Here is a 14,987-nt window from a genome sequence, read left to right as displayed (position 1 = left end):
ATAAGCATGAAAATCATCTATAGAAAGAGATATAGAAATAGAATGTAATTTTCTTTAAAATGTATTGACATCAAGACTAGCTCACTTTTACAATTTGAGTCTTGCAGATCAAGTGTCAAGATTTTAAATGACTACAAATGAGAATGATAAAAATTTAATAAATTAATTAAGAAGTTCAAACAACACAAAATTGAATTCCTTTAGTCGAGACATTGATTGAGTAGAAGTAAAAAAAGAAATAATTAAACAAGACTTCCATTGTGGAAATATAAACACTGATATAATTTGAAATGGAGAATATCAAACAAATGGGAAAGGGAAGTATAAAGATTCTACAAAAATAAAGCCTAGAAGAATAAAGTGACACCTCCTTCTAAATGGGAAGTTGGTTGGTTCTCCTTTGGAAATCAAACTAGTGGCGGTGCTTCTCCTCAAAAGGAGCCTATATCAAAAGAATAGCTTCTAAAATATCAATACTAAATTTAAAAGTAAAATGATGATTCAAAAAAACATCAACACCATACATGTACAAAGAAGCTACTTGCAAGCTTACCACTCCTTTCTCGAGCTTGGCAACTTGTATTCCAAGATTTTCAATTCTTCTACATGAATCTATCTACTCTTCTGGAGCTTCCATCAAGGAAAATTGAATTTGTCTATATTAAACAATGAACAACTCTCCTTAAAAAGATTAGTGGAAACTCTCAAATATTTATAATATATATAAATAATATAATCTACAAAGTGATACTCAAATGGCCTTACCAATGGTGAATATCCTCCTACAAGTAATTATCTTCCATTAGGAGTTGATGGCCTACCATATGGATGTTATCCAACTTGTGGGGATGATATTCTCATATTTGCTACAACCATGGGCCACTAGTTTCCAGGTGCAGCCCATCCTCTTGTGTGGTCCCCACCACTCACAGTAGGTCTACATGAGCAACACAAATTATTATACTAAATACATTATTTGAAGCCTCCCACTCAAACACATTAAATTATTGATGGCTTACCTGGATCCAAAAGACCTCTATTGTTCAGCAACAAAACCTAGTCCTCCAAACATAGGGCCATTTATAGCTAATATAACAAAAAAGTTAACACCTAAAATAAGTTGGGAATACACTACTATTTCAAGATACATACTGATGTAATATGTTTTAGGTGACAAGATAAATAGAAGTCTGAACCTTGCATGTCCAACTTTGGATCTTTTAAGATCTACAAACCGTACGGTCAAAGGTTGATTGCATCCCTCAAATAATCCATTTGCATAAGGGTAAAATGTAGTTTACATTTGAGAACTATATCAAAAATAAGCACCCACTAAAGGAAATATTAGCAATTAAAAACACAATGTTTACCTTTGTTGTGAAAGCTCCATGTAATTTGTTAATAGTTGTCGCATCCATTTGTATAGATGGATATTTAACAAATGCAAATCTTACACATATAATTTAACAGTTAACAAAGCTAATATAAACCTTTAAACACTTTTAAGAATAATACTATTAAAAATAGTAAAAGTTGCCCCACCTTTGTTCTATTTCTATTCATCTTTCATGATATATATGTCATCAATAGGACCAAACTCAACAAAGATCTATCCATCAAAAAAATAAAGGATTTTGTGAGCATCAATACTAAACTACCATGCCTAATATTTTAAAATTTCAATTATCCACATTGCTCATTGACCAATGCATTCAGTACTTGTGAAAGACTTTATAACAATTACCAGTACCATACAGGCCTTAAGAATCATAAGAGGAACTAGAACATTTCAACTTAGCCACCCCATATATTTATTGATAGTATGCTTAATTCACAAAAAGGAGGTGTTGAAAACAAGTAGTGAGGAGTTTAAGGTCAATGTAGTTTATATTTTAGTTGAACCCACTTCAAATTCCTCTGTGTGCTTGAAAAAAGTTGTGACACTTAAGGAAAAAAGGAGGAGAAGGAGGTGACTACTAGTTTTGAAGAAAGCAAGATTGATATTGTGCATGTTTCAGATGAACCAATAGTGAAACAAAGAAAATAAAAGGGCAGAAGGAGGGAAAAATTAATTGTAACAAACAATATTAAGGAGGCCAAGAACATAGTAACTAGTTTTCTTGTTGAAGCCATCATGAATGATTTTGGATCTCTCAAACGAGTGATCACTCGAAAGGGTTGTAAGCCTGCGCACAAGGAGATGTTGCAAACTAGTAGTGAAGAGGATAAGGTTAATGCAACTTTGTCTTAGAGAAGTATACTAAAAGTTATTTAAAGTCCCTGAGACAAATTATGATTCAAAGGGGACAAAAGTTGAGCCACAAGGAGGAGATATAGACAAATGCTAGCTTTGAAGAAGACAAGATTGATGTGGTAAATGTTTCAGATGAATCTACTCTTAATCAAAGAGGACAAAAGGGTGGGAGGAAAGGAGAGCTAGTGGTAGCCAAAAATGTTGTGTAGACCAAGAACATTGTACCTAATGTTCCTATTGAACCCATTGTGCATGCTTCTAAATCTCCCAAAGGAGTGATCACTCGCAAGGGCTGTAAGGGTGAGCAGAAGGAGGTGTTGAAAACTAGCAATGAAGAGGATAAGTTTAATGTATTTTTTGTCTTAGTTGAACCCACTTTAACTCCTGTGGAGTGCCTGAAACAAGTTCTATCTCAAAGGGGACAAAAATGCAGCCTCAAGGAGGAGAAGTTGATGAATTCCAGCTCTAAAGAGTACAAGATTGATGCGATTAATGTTCCAAAAGAAGCTATTGTTAATCAAAGAGGAGGAAAGGGTGGCAAGAAGGGGGAGCTATTTGTAACTAATAGTATTGAGGAGGCCAAGATCACTATAATTGATGGTCTTGTTGAAGCCACTATGAATGTTTTTGAATCTCCCAAAGAAGTGGTCACTCACAATGGCTGTAAGGGTAAGCATAAGGAGGATTTGAAAACTAGCAATGACAAGGATAAATTAATGCCTTTTCTATCTCAAATGAACCCATGTCAACTTCTTTGCAATGCCTAAAAAAAGTTGTCACTTGAAGGGGACATAAGAGCAATCAAAATGAGGAGAAGGTGGTCAATGCTAGCTCTGAGGATGTTTTTGATGTACCTATTGTTAATTGAAGAGGATGATGTGGTGGGTAGAAGAAAGAGTTAGTTATTAATAAAGGTTCTCAAGTGATCAAAAACATTGAAACTGATGTTCTTGTTGAAGTCACTGTCAATGTTTCCAAATCTACCAAACAAGTGGTTACTCAAAAGGGCTGTAAGGGTGAGCACAAGAAGGGAGAGTTGTTGAAAGCTAATGCTGAACTAACTATGAATTCTTTTGAGAGCCTGAAACAAGTAGTAACTCAAAGGGGTGTAAAATGTGGAAAATTATTGGTAAATGATACTATCATGGAGTCCAAGAATGACACAACTGACATTTCTATTAAAGATAATGTGAATGCTTCTGAGTCTTCTGAGAGACTGGTGCATGAGAAGGTATTGGATGCTAAAGAGAGAAAGGGCAATGTAGTTAGTATCCTAGTAAGATCCATTATTAAGTGTTCTAAAAATCTCAAGCATGTGGTCACTCAAAGAGGAAGAATCAATAAAGAGGAGGGGAGCAAAGTAGTCATTGTGATTTCTTGTGAGTGTCAAACACCAACAGTGGTAACTCCTTTATCAAAAGAACATTAGTAGGTTACAAGAAAGTCTCCTCTTCATATTTGGCCAAACAATGTGGTCTCCATATTCATGATCACAGAATAAAAACTTATCCTATTTATGTAAATTTTAGAAGGGAGAACACACCATATGTAATTGCAAGAGAAAAATGCTAGCCAAAGGTACATTCTTAGCAACCCAACCTCGAGAGTATTGTCAATGTGACCACTCAACTCAACAAGAGAAATACCCCTCTCCATGTTGGAGCAAGCTACACTTGTGTCCTTGAATAGTGAATCAGATTGATCATGTGAACTACCAAATACATCTTCATAGTTTTCAAATGTGAGATCAACATTTGACATATTAAAACCATCACCATTAGCACTGCCATCATAGAGGCCAAGATCGTGCATGTGGGAATCCCATAGCTATAGATTCCAATAAAAATTGAGCTTTGTTAGACAACACCAGAACAAATAAGGGGCTAATCCAAGATAGGATGTTTTATATAGCCCTTTTCATTTTCAAGTGCATATTTAGAAGCATATTATATGGAGAATTGAGGACAAGGGAAAATAAATAGGAGAATTGAGAACACTAGTAGATGAAACATAATGGTAGGCTTGCAAGACAATTATCCCTTACAATTTTAATGTTGTTTGATATCACTAACTCTAATCCTGATATTGGGTATTATTTGGATGTAAATATGGTGGAATGAGGTAGCTGTATTGGTGTTTTGAACCTATAGTGATGTTATTCTAGTTCTGTAATGCGATTCTCAGTCGTATGGACTTCCTTATGCTTCAATTTACATACTAGATCTGTCTATCCTCAGAACATAAAGTTTTAAGGTGACTACATATATGATTTTGAGTGTGACTTTAGATTTCAGTCCATCGGATATGGCTTTTGACTTTTCAAAGCTTAATGGTTATGATTGATAAGCTAGTGCAGACATGTAACTCACTATTTCTTTGATTATTGGTGAGTTACAAAGGTTGTTTGAATTATATGTTTCTATTGCTATCATTTGGAAAAAATCTTTGATACTTAGCAGGAGTGATGAGTTTCTTAGTTGGACTGGACCTGCAAACTTCCTAACCTCCCACATCAATAATAATGGTTCAGATTGAGTTTACATGCTTTTCATTATTACACCAGCTTATTAGTTTGTGGAACCCTCATTGTGATTATATTTTATATTTTGAAATGATGTATCAAAGCGGTGGGCTTTGATTTAATGGTGTCAAAGCTGGTTGGATGTCTGCTTGTGTTGTTTTCCTTTCTTTGCACATTCCAAGTCAGATTTTATGCCATATCAGCATTGGAATATTCAAAGTGTCAATTTCTTTTGTTAGATTCTACATTAGTCTTAGTAAATGTCAGCTAAGTTTAAACTTATCATATATTCTCAATTCTGGATGACTTAAAAAATTTAAGACTGGGAAGTTGCATTTGAAACTAACTTATTTATTCATATATCTTCTTGTAGTGTGATGGTAGTTTTGAGGCAGCTTCCAATATTATCTCAGGGCCTTATTTGATCTAATAAGAGCAAATTCTACATTTTATAAGAGTATCTATTTAGCCATTGCACTTTATGGGAGTCCTTTTTTCCTTAAGAGTGTTGACTATTCTTGGAAAAAAAAGTGTCTTGGAAGGGAGTTGAGTAAGCTTTTGAATGTTGCATTATTCTTTTATCAGAGCTAGAGTTTTTGTGAAGTCCATAAATCCATTTGGGCATGGTGTGTTGTTCATCCTTTGACATACTAATCTCAATATCTGCATCCTCCATTGTATATGAACTTTGATCTTCGGTTAATTGTTACCTCTGCAACTTTAGATGCTAAAAAATTCTCAAGGTATTTCTTTAACTACAATATATTCACTATTCCTGGAAGGACTTTTCCTATAGATATTTTATATACCAAACAACCAGACAGTGACAATCTAGATGCTGCATTGATCATAGTTATGCAGATTCATTTGATAGAACCTGAAGGTGACCACCTTGTCTTCTTAACTAGCTAAGAGGAAATTGATACTATGTGTTAGATTCTTTATGAGCAAATGAAAGGGCTTGGGAAGAAGGTTCCTAAACTAATCATATTGCCAGTATACAATGCCCTACCCAGTGAGATGCAGTCAAGAATTTTGTATCTTGCTCTCCTAGGTAAAAGGAAAGTGGTTGTTGCTACCAATATTGTTGAGGCTTCTCTTACAATAGATGGAAAGTGTTATAAGCTATATACTGAAAGTTCATATCGTAATGAGATGTTACCTACAACTATGCCAAAAATTTATAGGATTAACCTTGCTCTTACTATGAAAGACCTAGGGATCAATGACCTCATGTCTTTTGATTTTATGGATCCCCCTCCTTAGGCTCTCATAGCAGCAATGGAAAAACTATACAACTTAGGTGCTTTGGATGAGGAAGGTCATTTAACTAAGTTTGGGAGGAAGATGGTGGAATTTCCATTAGACCGTCCTAACTCAAAAATTCTCCTTGCCAATGTGGATTTGGGTTGCATTAATGAGATCCTAACTATCATAGCAATGCTTCAAACACAAAATATTTTCTATAGGCCACGAGAGAAGCAGGTTCAGGCTAATCATAAAAGAGAAAAGTTTTTCTAGCCAGAAGGAGACCATTTAACTTTGTTGGCAGTGTACAAGGCCTAGAAGGCTAAGAACTTCTCAGGCCCTGGTGTTTTGAAAATTTTGTTCAAGCTCTATCTTTAAGGAGGGCTCAAGATGTGAGAAAGAAGTTACTCACCATTATGGATAGATATAAGCTAGATTTTGTGACTGTTGGAAGGAACTTTACTAAGATTAGGAAGGCAATTACTGCAGGGTGTTTCTTCCATGCAGGTAGGAAAGATCCTTAGGAACTCTGGTTAAGAATCAACAAGTCTATATTCATTCTAGCAATGCTCTTTTCCAAAGGAAGCCTGACTGGGTGATGTATCATTGACTTGTAATGACTACCAAAGAGTACATGAGAGAGGTCACTGTTGTTGATCCAAAATAGAGTTCATATACTATTTTGTGTATATATGTGTTGTGCAAAATGTATGTCAATGTTTCATAATGATAAGGTATAGAAAAAATTATGATATTTTGACACATAAATGAGGAAGAGAATCATTAGAAGAAACCTGTAAAAGTGTTCCAATGCAAATTGCAGATTTCATTTGCCCATCTTCACCTTCAACAGCTTCAGTAACTCCCAAACATAATGGATAATCCCATCCTAGGACATTCATCTCTAAAACAATCAAAGGGTATTCCTAGACCATAATTAGTGGGTTTCTTTCTTTCATTGAGAAGACAAAGTTGTGGAAATCCAACTTCTGACAAATGTGTGCAAATTCAAATGTTGATTCCACCTATTTTAAGACAATGGACATTAGTATGTTGAAAAAATATAACTAACATTACTTATGAACATAAAATGATTTTCTAGTAGAGTAAAATAAAATATACTTAAACATACAATCTATATGCCCAACATAATAGAAATATAAATAACAAAATAACTTACCATTCCCCTAGGAGAATCACCATAGTAACTTGTGATCCATTCAAAAAGACTTCCATGGTTTGTGCCAATGTAGATCGCCATTCCAAGCAAGTTGCAAAATCAATCCTTGTGCATATGACATGTGATTTCACCATTGTCACTCCACATCATCACTACATCACAGGTTAGAAAATATTTGATGACAAAAACTAGGTTGCTGAAATCATGTTTTATTGTTCACTCCTTCATCTAGGATTTATATCACTCTTCCACCTAATAGTTCACAACTACACCTACTCTCCCAACTCTACTTAGGGCCATTCTCTATCCCCACTTATCTCATTCCAAAGCCACTATTTTCTTAAGCCTGCATCATTGCCTAACTCTGTTGTTGACATACCACAATCCTATTACTTCAACACTTACATTTAGAATTCTCTGTTATACAAACCCTTGTCTTCTTTAAACTCTAACTCCCAAACACCCTATGTCATCTTAGATATCCTTAGGCCTTGCCCATACCCTTCCTTCATTTCTAACATGCAATTCCTCGGTGAAAATTATAGCTCTATTTTACTACTTGAATTATTAGAAGAGAAGAGAAATTTGTTCCACCATGATATTGCAAAGAAGAGAAATTGAATTATTAGAAAAAATGAGACCATATAAGAATGATATGCAAGGAAAACCATTTTTTTTTGAAGTGAGCTCTAGCATATAATAGTTCGCAAATGATCCTCCCTTCTCAATAAAGTGATCAAGTGCAAAGGCTAGATCTTCAACTATCATGTGAGTAGTAATACCCCCAAATTCTGTGAACCTGCAAAAATAGAGACAGTGAGCTTATTATTGCAATGTAAAAACTTAAAAAGAAAACAATTTACTATCATTTCTTATAATAGGCCCAATACACACATTTAAATATGAAGCTAGAATCTACAAGTCATCAATAAGATTGATTGCCTACAACTTGTTAATTACTGTAGATAGCACTATATAAGCAATTGTCAAAATTCAATAGCATTGAGAAGAGGCAATGATTTGTACCAGCCACTCCACGCCTTAGTCCACATTGAAGGCTTGTGATGTAGAGGTGGCAATGGAAGCATAATGAACCTACAATTTGCTCACATTCGATTAAAAACATATTATAACATTCAAAATACATTATAACATTCAACCCCATTTTAAAAATATACTCCATAGCCCAAATCAAATCTTTCCAAATGGAAACTTGAATCAATTTCCAAATCTAATTCATCAAAAAATAATAAGGAAAAATGAATATCATATATGAGAGAAAAATCATGCAAAACATTTTAACAATTCTAAAATTGTCATTTTGATGGCATATTTATATACCCTTACTCAATAAATCATCACTTTCATTTGTGACATTATAATGAAGATCATTTCAGTCAGAATTGGTAGAGTTGGATATGCCCAGACATGTCAAAATCTAAGCCAAATCCAACGGTGTATTGAAAAGTTATGCTCCCTAAAATATGACTAATTTTTGCATGATTCCAATTCAACCAAATGGGATAAGTTGGAAATTTTTAAATTTGTAATCATGGATGAATTGGCTATTGAAGCTAGACACATTAACCAAAACCTGAATTGATTATTAAAGTCAATGACATTGAAAATCAACACAGTTGATTCCATGTATCCAAATTAACTACCATGCTTGACCAAAATCATCCCCCCCTCTCCAAAATTGCCAAAAATAATTGTCATCCCAGAAATCCATCCTGTTGTCCCATGTTGTCCCTGTACCCTGTCGTCCAGTACCGAAAACTTGGGGTAACATAGACTTAAACATATTGCAAACACAAACTAAAAAGAAAATTTTCAACAATCAAGTCTTTAGGCAGTTATAAGAAGTTGGTCAGGTATAGAACTGGTTAAGAAGTATCTAAAGGGTATGGAAGTCAGAGTTATGAATATAGTGGAATGTATTTTGGAGTAGGATTAGTTATAGAGTGAATACAAAGTTTGTTTCTTGCATTATTTTCATGTTCTAACAGTTTGACAATGTCTTGGAGTCTATTTATTTACCCTCAATATCATTGGTTTAATATTTTATGGCATTTACTTCTCAATACATCGATCCCTCTATCTCTTGGTTTTTCAATCATATGTTCTGACCCATTAAATATAGAGATATCAATATTTAAGGTGATTGGCAAAAACACTAGTTAGGGTAACCAGAGACTTTAGAATATAGTTTCCTTAATGTTTAATGTATAAATAAGCCCCAACATGGACAAATTTGGTGGAGGGAAATGTCTAGTACCTATCATATTCATTCTAGGAGTAGCATGCAAATAAAGACACATAGTTTTGAGATATAACTGGACTATGATAGTTAGAGTGAAGGGTTTACTGTCACAAATTGGTTATGGAATTTGATCATTACAGAGGGTGAATGATGGTCTTGAAGACCTTGATAATGGTGCAAGGAATGTGGAGAGAGACATGTGAAGACTTGGAAGAGATCATATCAACTTGGGTTGATGCAAAGGATTTGCAAATTGAGAATACACTGATATGATAGAGTATAGTAACTAGTAAGTTGGCTTTGTTTGATTGCATAGAAGGTTGTGAGTAAGTCTTTGATAGAGGAAGAGGGAAGAGAAAATCTTTCAAGAGTCTAAAGGAGTTTAATATTCTTGCGATTGATACATCATAGTTATATAGGTTTTGTTTGTGACCATCAAAATATAATGTGTCAGTAACTATGATTTGGGATAGAAATAAGACAAGTCATCTTGGGCTTAAGGATATGATGTAGAGGGTCTAAAATGTGTTGGGATCTGGAAAGGGCAAAAATAAGGTATTAGTGCATATTATGGGTGGAGTGCATTGTTGGAGGTTAATAAGTAACTATTATAAAATAGTGAGTGGCATTGTTGGATTATCCAAGTAAGGATGGAATGTTAGTGTCCTGGTAATCTAGCATAGAGTACAAGGGTTCCTTATGGATGGGATATTGGGAGTTCAAGATAAAGGTTGGCCTAAACCAAAGAACCTAGAGTAGAATATATGAGAAATATGGGGGAAACTATTGAATTCAAACAATCAGACATACAGAATGTTGGTTGGACTGTGATTACTTGAGGGTATTGCATATAGAAAGGATTAAGTGTTGTGGCAAGTAAATGGATATTGGAGGACCAAGTATTTGGTCTTAGAACCTTGGTAGATAGCGTATGGAAGGATGTGGGTTTGAACCAACCAAAAATTGAAATGTTGTCATAATGTTGATATGCAATCGAGGATTTTGAATAGTAAGTGGGAGTTCTTAAACATATGGAACATGGTGGATCTATTTCTCTAAATTTTCAATGATGTCTCTATTAGATTGACTGGTTTGGTCAAGTAGACATCATCACAAAATCTCCAAGAGATTTTTATCTATTTTTAAAATGTTCTATAATATCTATATTGAATTAAGTGATCTGATAATAGGAAGGTCTTTAGAAAATATGAAATAGATTTTATCTATTCTTTAAATATTGTATGATGTTACTTAATAATAAAAAATCCAGCATAGAGTTGCAATAGTTTGGATTTATTTCTCTAAATGTTTGATGTTCTCTTTTCTGAGGAATGACCTTAAATTATTTTTTTTTTACCTAAGTTGCCATTTCGGATTTAGTTTCGAGATTCGGGCTCGAAATTCATTCAAATTTTTGGGGGGTTGGGTTTGGATTCATTTTTGGGTTTGTCCATAAAAGAATACACACACACACACACACACACACACACACACACACACACACACACACACATGCACACACGCACATATACAGATACATAGATGCAACAACAAATAAGTTCATAAACCACTATGCTAATATTAAAGCAACATAGCAAAATACACCACCATATCAATGTTTTAATTCAAAAACAATAATGTCAATATCAATAATCAGCCATAATTGATTAGAATTATCAAAAACCATCAAGCAAATCATCATCATTCTACTATTGCAAATTAGAAGCACAAAACATAATGCTATAGGTCCCGCTAAGGCCAAGGTTGTGATTGTTGCCACATTGTAAGTTTCACACATTAATTATCATACTAGATGATTCAAAGAAAGTAACTTTAGATTAGACTAGATGAAGCCAAGAAAGGAGGCTTTGGATCTAGAATTATCGACAGTGAAGATCTCTTTAGTTTTGTTCAATCCATAGTGATCTATACATGCTAAGCTATATGCACAAATTATGGTGTATTACATACATTCCATAGTCCTGATTCTTCTTCTCAAGTGACATCTAAATTTTAATGCAAATTAAATATGATTAGTTATTTGAATCTAATCATGTGCTTAAGTCTAATTTGGCATAAAAAAAAATTGAAAAAGTAAACATGCGGGTATTTTCTGACCAAATTCTCTCAATATTCTTTGAAATTCTATCTGGGTTCCTCTACTGGAAACCAAATTCACCCAATAGTGTTTAAATTCTGCTAAGGTTCCTTTGAGAGAATTCCCAACGAAATTCGGTCTCAGTGTTTTTGGACAGAATCTGACAAGGATCAGACTTTTGAGAGAATTGGACCAGGAATTTGTAGGTCTAGGAGAAAATTTGGTAACTCAATTTTTTAATGTAATAAGTGAGCTTATCTCATGAATAGTCCAAGCATCCTATATTGATGTAGAGCATCAAAGAAATTTTCCAAATTTTCTTAATCTAAATCTCTAGATTTGTTGATTCTAATTATTCTTCACAATATAATCAGCAACCTCTTTGAACTGGTACAATCAATATCTTCATATACAATCTATTCAAAATTGACCCATTGAAAATTCCAATACTCTATTTCAAATATCTCAAAATTGGGTTCTATATTTTAAATATTGTGAATATATAAATTCTCTTCATGAGATTCAAAAGAGAACCAAAAATCTAATTAGAGTCGATTGGTATGCATATGCCAAGATAAAATTGATCACATCAAAACTGAAATTGTTAGCTCAATACCCAATATTGGAATTGGTTTCCACTCTAATTCCCAACTACTATCCAATTTTATGTTATCACATTATACTCAAAATCTAATATTGCCAAGCAATATCCAATATCATTATCAAAGTCATAGTTTTTGAAATGAAACAAGATAATGTAACCAGAAAATAAAAATTGATTTACACCATAATTGATATCAACTTGATACTTTCTAAATCAATCTCTAAATGTCGAAATTTGGATTTGCATAAATAGGAATATGAAATCAATATTACAAGCTGAAAATTACATCCCCAAATAAGGTAATCCAATGCCCCAAATGATTATGAATCGGTCCTCTAAGAAATCAAATTTTTTCTTACATATGTGGAATTGATTCTTAGAATCATTCCTTCTTATTATATACTCATATTCAATACCATAAAAGTGGTGGTTCTCCATTCAAATATTATGCATGTTCTAACTGATGCATATTCATATGTTGGTTCAATGCCAAATTATAAATATCAGTTTTAAGCCATGTTAAAACTGATTACATTCAACTTCTAAAGAGGATTTTGAGTTCATTAATGCAAAATCAGACTATTCAAATTCCATTAACACATAATATGGGAACTTAGTATTTTATTCCCTTAGTCTGAATCTGTTATCAAAAAATCAGAGACCATGAAATATAAGAACTGATAACATGTTAACTATGTCATAAACTGATTTCTAGAAATACCAAATAAATTCTTATCTTGATCTATACAAATCTGATCTATGAATCTATATAACTCTATTTTCTCATTACACTTGCAACCCCTTTTATAATATTGCATTACTGTTCAAGTACATGACTATTCATATTTTGATTTTTAGTGCAACATTACAAAATTAAAATTTTGCAATATCACACCATTACAACTTTTCTTTTATAGATAAGGGATTGAAATATAAATAAACTTTAAAACTGTTGGGTGCTCTTGCACCATATATTATGCCCTCAAGTTGAAGAGAAGGAACCTCAGGGTCCTACAAGTGTGATTTATTATAATGTCAACCCAACTTTTTTTATGACTGCCCACTGTACAAACTTAGGAAGGGCTAAAAGGGGAAAGAATAAAGTAGTTATATTTTTTTTATTTGAAAATTTTATATATCATTTTGAGTGTTCATAAGCTCACTACCTTGTAAACTCAACTGGGAAAGATTGGAAATACATGGTATATATACTGTTTTTAGCTAGAACTTCATATATCATATCGATGTACTAATTGAAAAGGGCTAAAAGAATATGGTAGGCATGGAATTTTTATATGGACTATGTATAAAATATTGACTTTTTATTAAGGATTTGTTAGCGAACTGAGGTATTAATGGTTTTAATCTAGATTACACTTGTTTGAATATTGATGTTTTTGATTTTCCAAATTTAATAGTAATTGTTGCTACAAACAGGAAATATATTCCAAACTGAGAACATTTTGGCATCCCAACATGGCTTTCTATTCAAACTAGTGCTAAAGCACTTTCAATGGTTCTTACTATTAATAAATTTTAGTTCATGCCAAGGAGGGAAAGGTCCATTAAAGATAAGTTATGGATCCAGATAGTTTGTGACTATAAAAGTATAAATGCCAAGGAGGGAAAGGTCCATTAAAGATAAAGCCCATTTTCTAGCAAAAGCAGAGTTACAGTTTCTATTCTAAGATGTGAGTATCAACCAATGTCAAAGCACAAATTCTTGATTTGTGATGGAAACTCTTTGGTCTTGGAGGGGCACTTTGGACATTATTTCATAGAGAAAACACATGTCAAAGTTAGAATCTAATTAACATGAGATATGTTGAAAGAGATTAATTTTTCATGTGATTTTGGTGGCATTTAATGGTGATTTTAGGATTGTGCTTGATTCAAATAATGTTGCTAAAGGATCATAGCATGCCTCATAGATGGATGAAATTACTGCATTCACTTTATTTTATCCTTTGAGATTTTACTATGGTCAATACACATTTAAGCAAATTGAATCTAGAAGGTAGCTAGATTCTCTAATATATGGTTGTCACATATCATAGGATAAGAATATCGGGATACAAAAATGGGTACTTTATCTATTCATTCAGACAAATCTACTACATAGCTAATAATAGGGCATTGTGTGGGTTCATTCAACCTAAATGCAAAGGTCAGGAAGATTGTGCACTCAAATTCCAACATTGTCCTAATTTATATTGATGTTTCCAAATAATATTTGGTGTGAATTCGAGGTCTCATGAATTTTTTGAATGAATCCCTACAATGGATAAAAATCACAAGCCTTGTTTTATAGGATCTGGTGGTTTTCGAGGTCAAGGAGCTGAGAAAGATATTGGATATTGATTTAAACATTATGGTCATCTTGTTTAAGGTCAAGAGGCATATTAATCAATGTTAGTAGAATTGGAAGGGTTAGATGATCAAAATATTTAAGGTTCAATAAATGACCTCAACAAGTTGATGAATTTAGAGATAAAGTAATGGCATGATATGGTTCTAGTTTTCGATCGAAGGCAAATTCACTAGTTATAGCCCAAATGCAACATATAGTTGCACATTATATGTAGCATAGCTCTGGTTCACAATATTATCCAAGCATGCCAAATGTCCCACCAATAGACATGGATCAATGATATTCATCTTCACAAGGAGATGGTCACTAGAAGTGGGAAGGCCGAGGTCCTTCAGACTCGATTTAGAGTTATGTCTTCATCTAAAGTAAGGGGTTCAAATGGAGCAACTCCTTTTTATCATGGGAGAATACCAAAATCTATCCTATTAGAAGGAAATAATGTTTTTTT

General features: G+C 33.4%; 1 pseudogene; it reads left to right on the top strand.

Annotated features, from left to right (window-relative positions):
* Positions 1–5,456: 5,456 nt before the first annotated feature.
* Positions 5,457–6,690, top strand: LOC149572954 (putative pre-mRNA-splicing factor ATP-dependent RNA helicase DEAH5 pseudogene; annotated as a pseudogene).
* The last annotated feature ends 8,297 nt before the right edge of the window (positions 6,691–14,987 follow it).

The sequence above is a fragment of the Cupressus sempervirens genome, chromosome 2, assembly GCF_028749045.1.
Source record: "Cupressus sempervirens isolate cs-2001-9-10 chromosome 2, ASM2874904v1, whole genome shotgun sequence".
In the NCBI taxonomy this organism is placed as follows: Eukaryota; Viridiplantae; Streptophyta; class Pinopsida; order Cupressales; family Cupressaceae; genus Cupressus; species Cupressus sempervirens.
The sequence above is the reverse complement of the archived record's forward strand: the minus strand, read 5'-3'. Positions and strand labels throughout refer to the sequence as shown.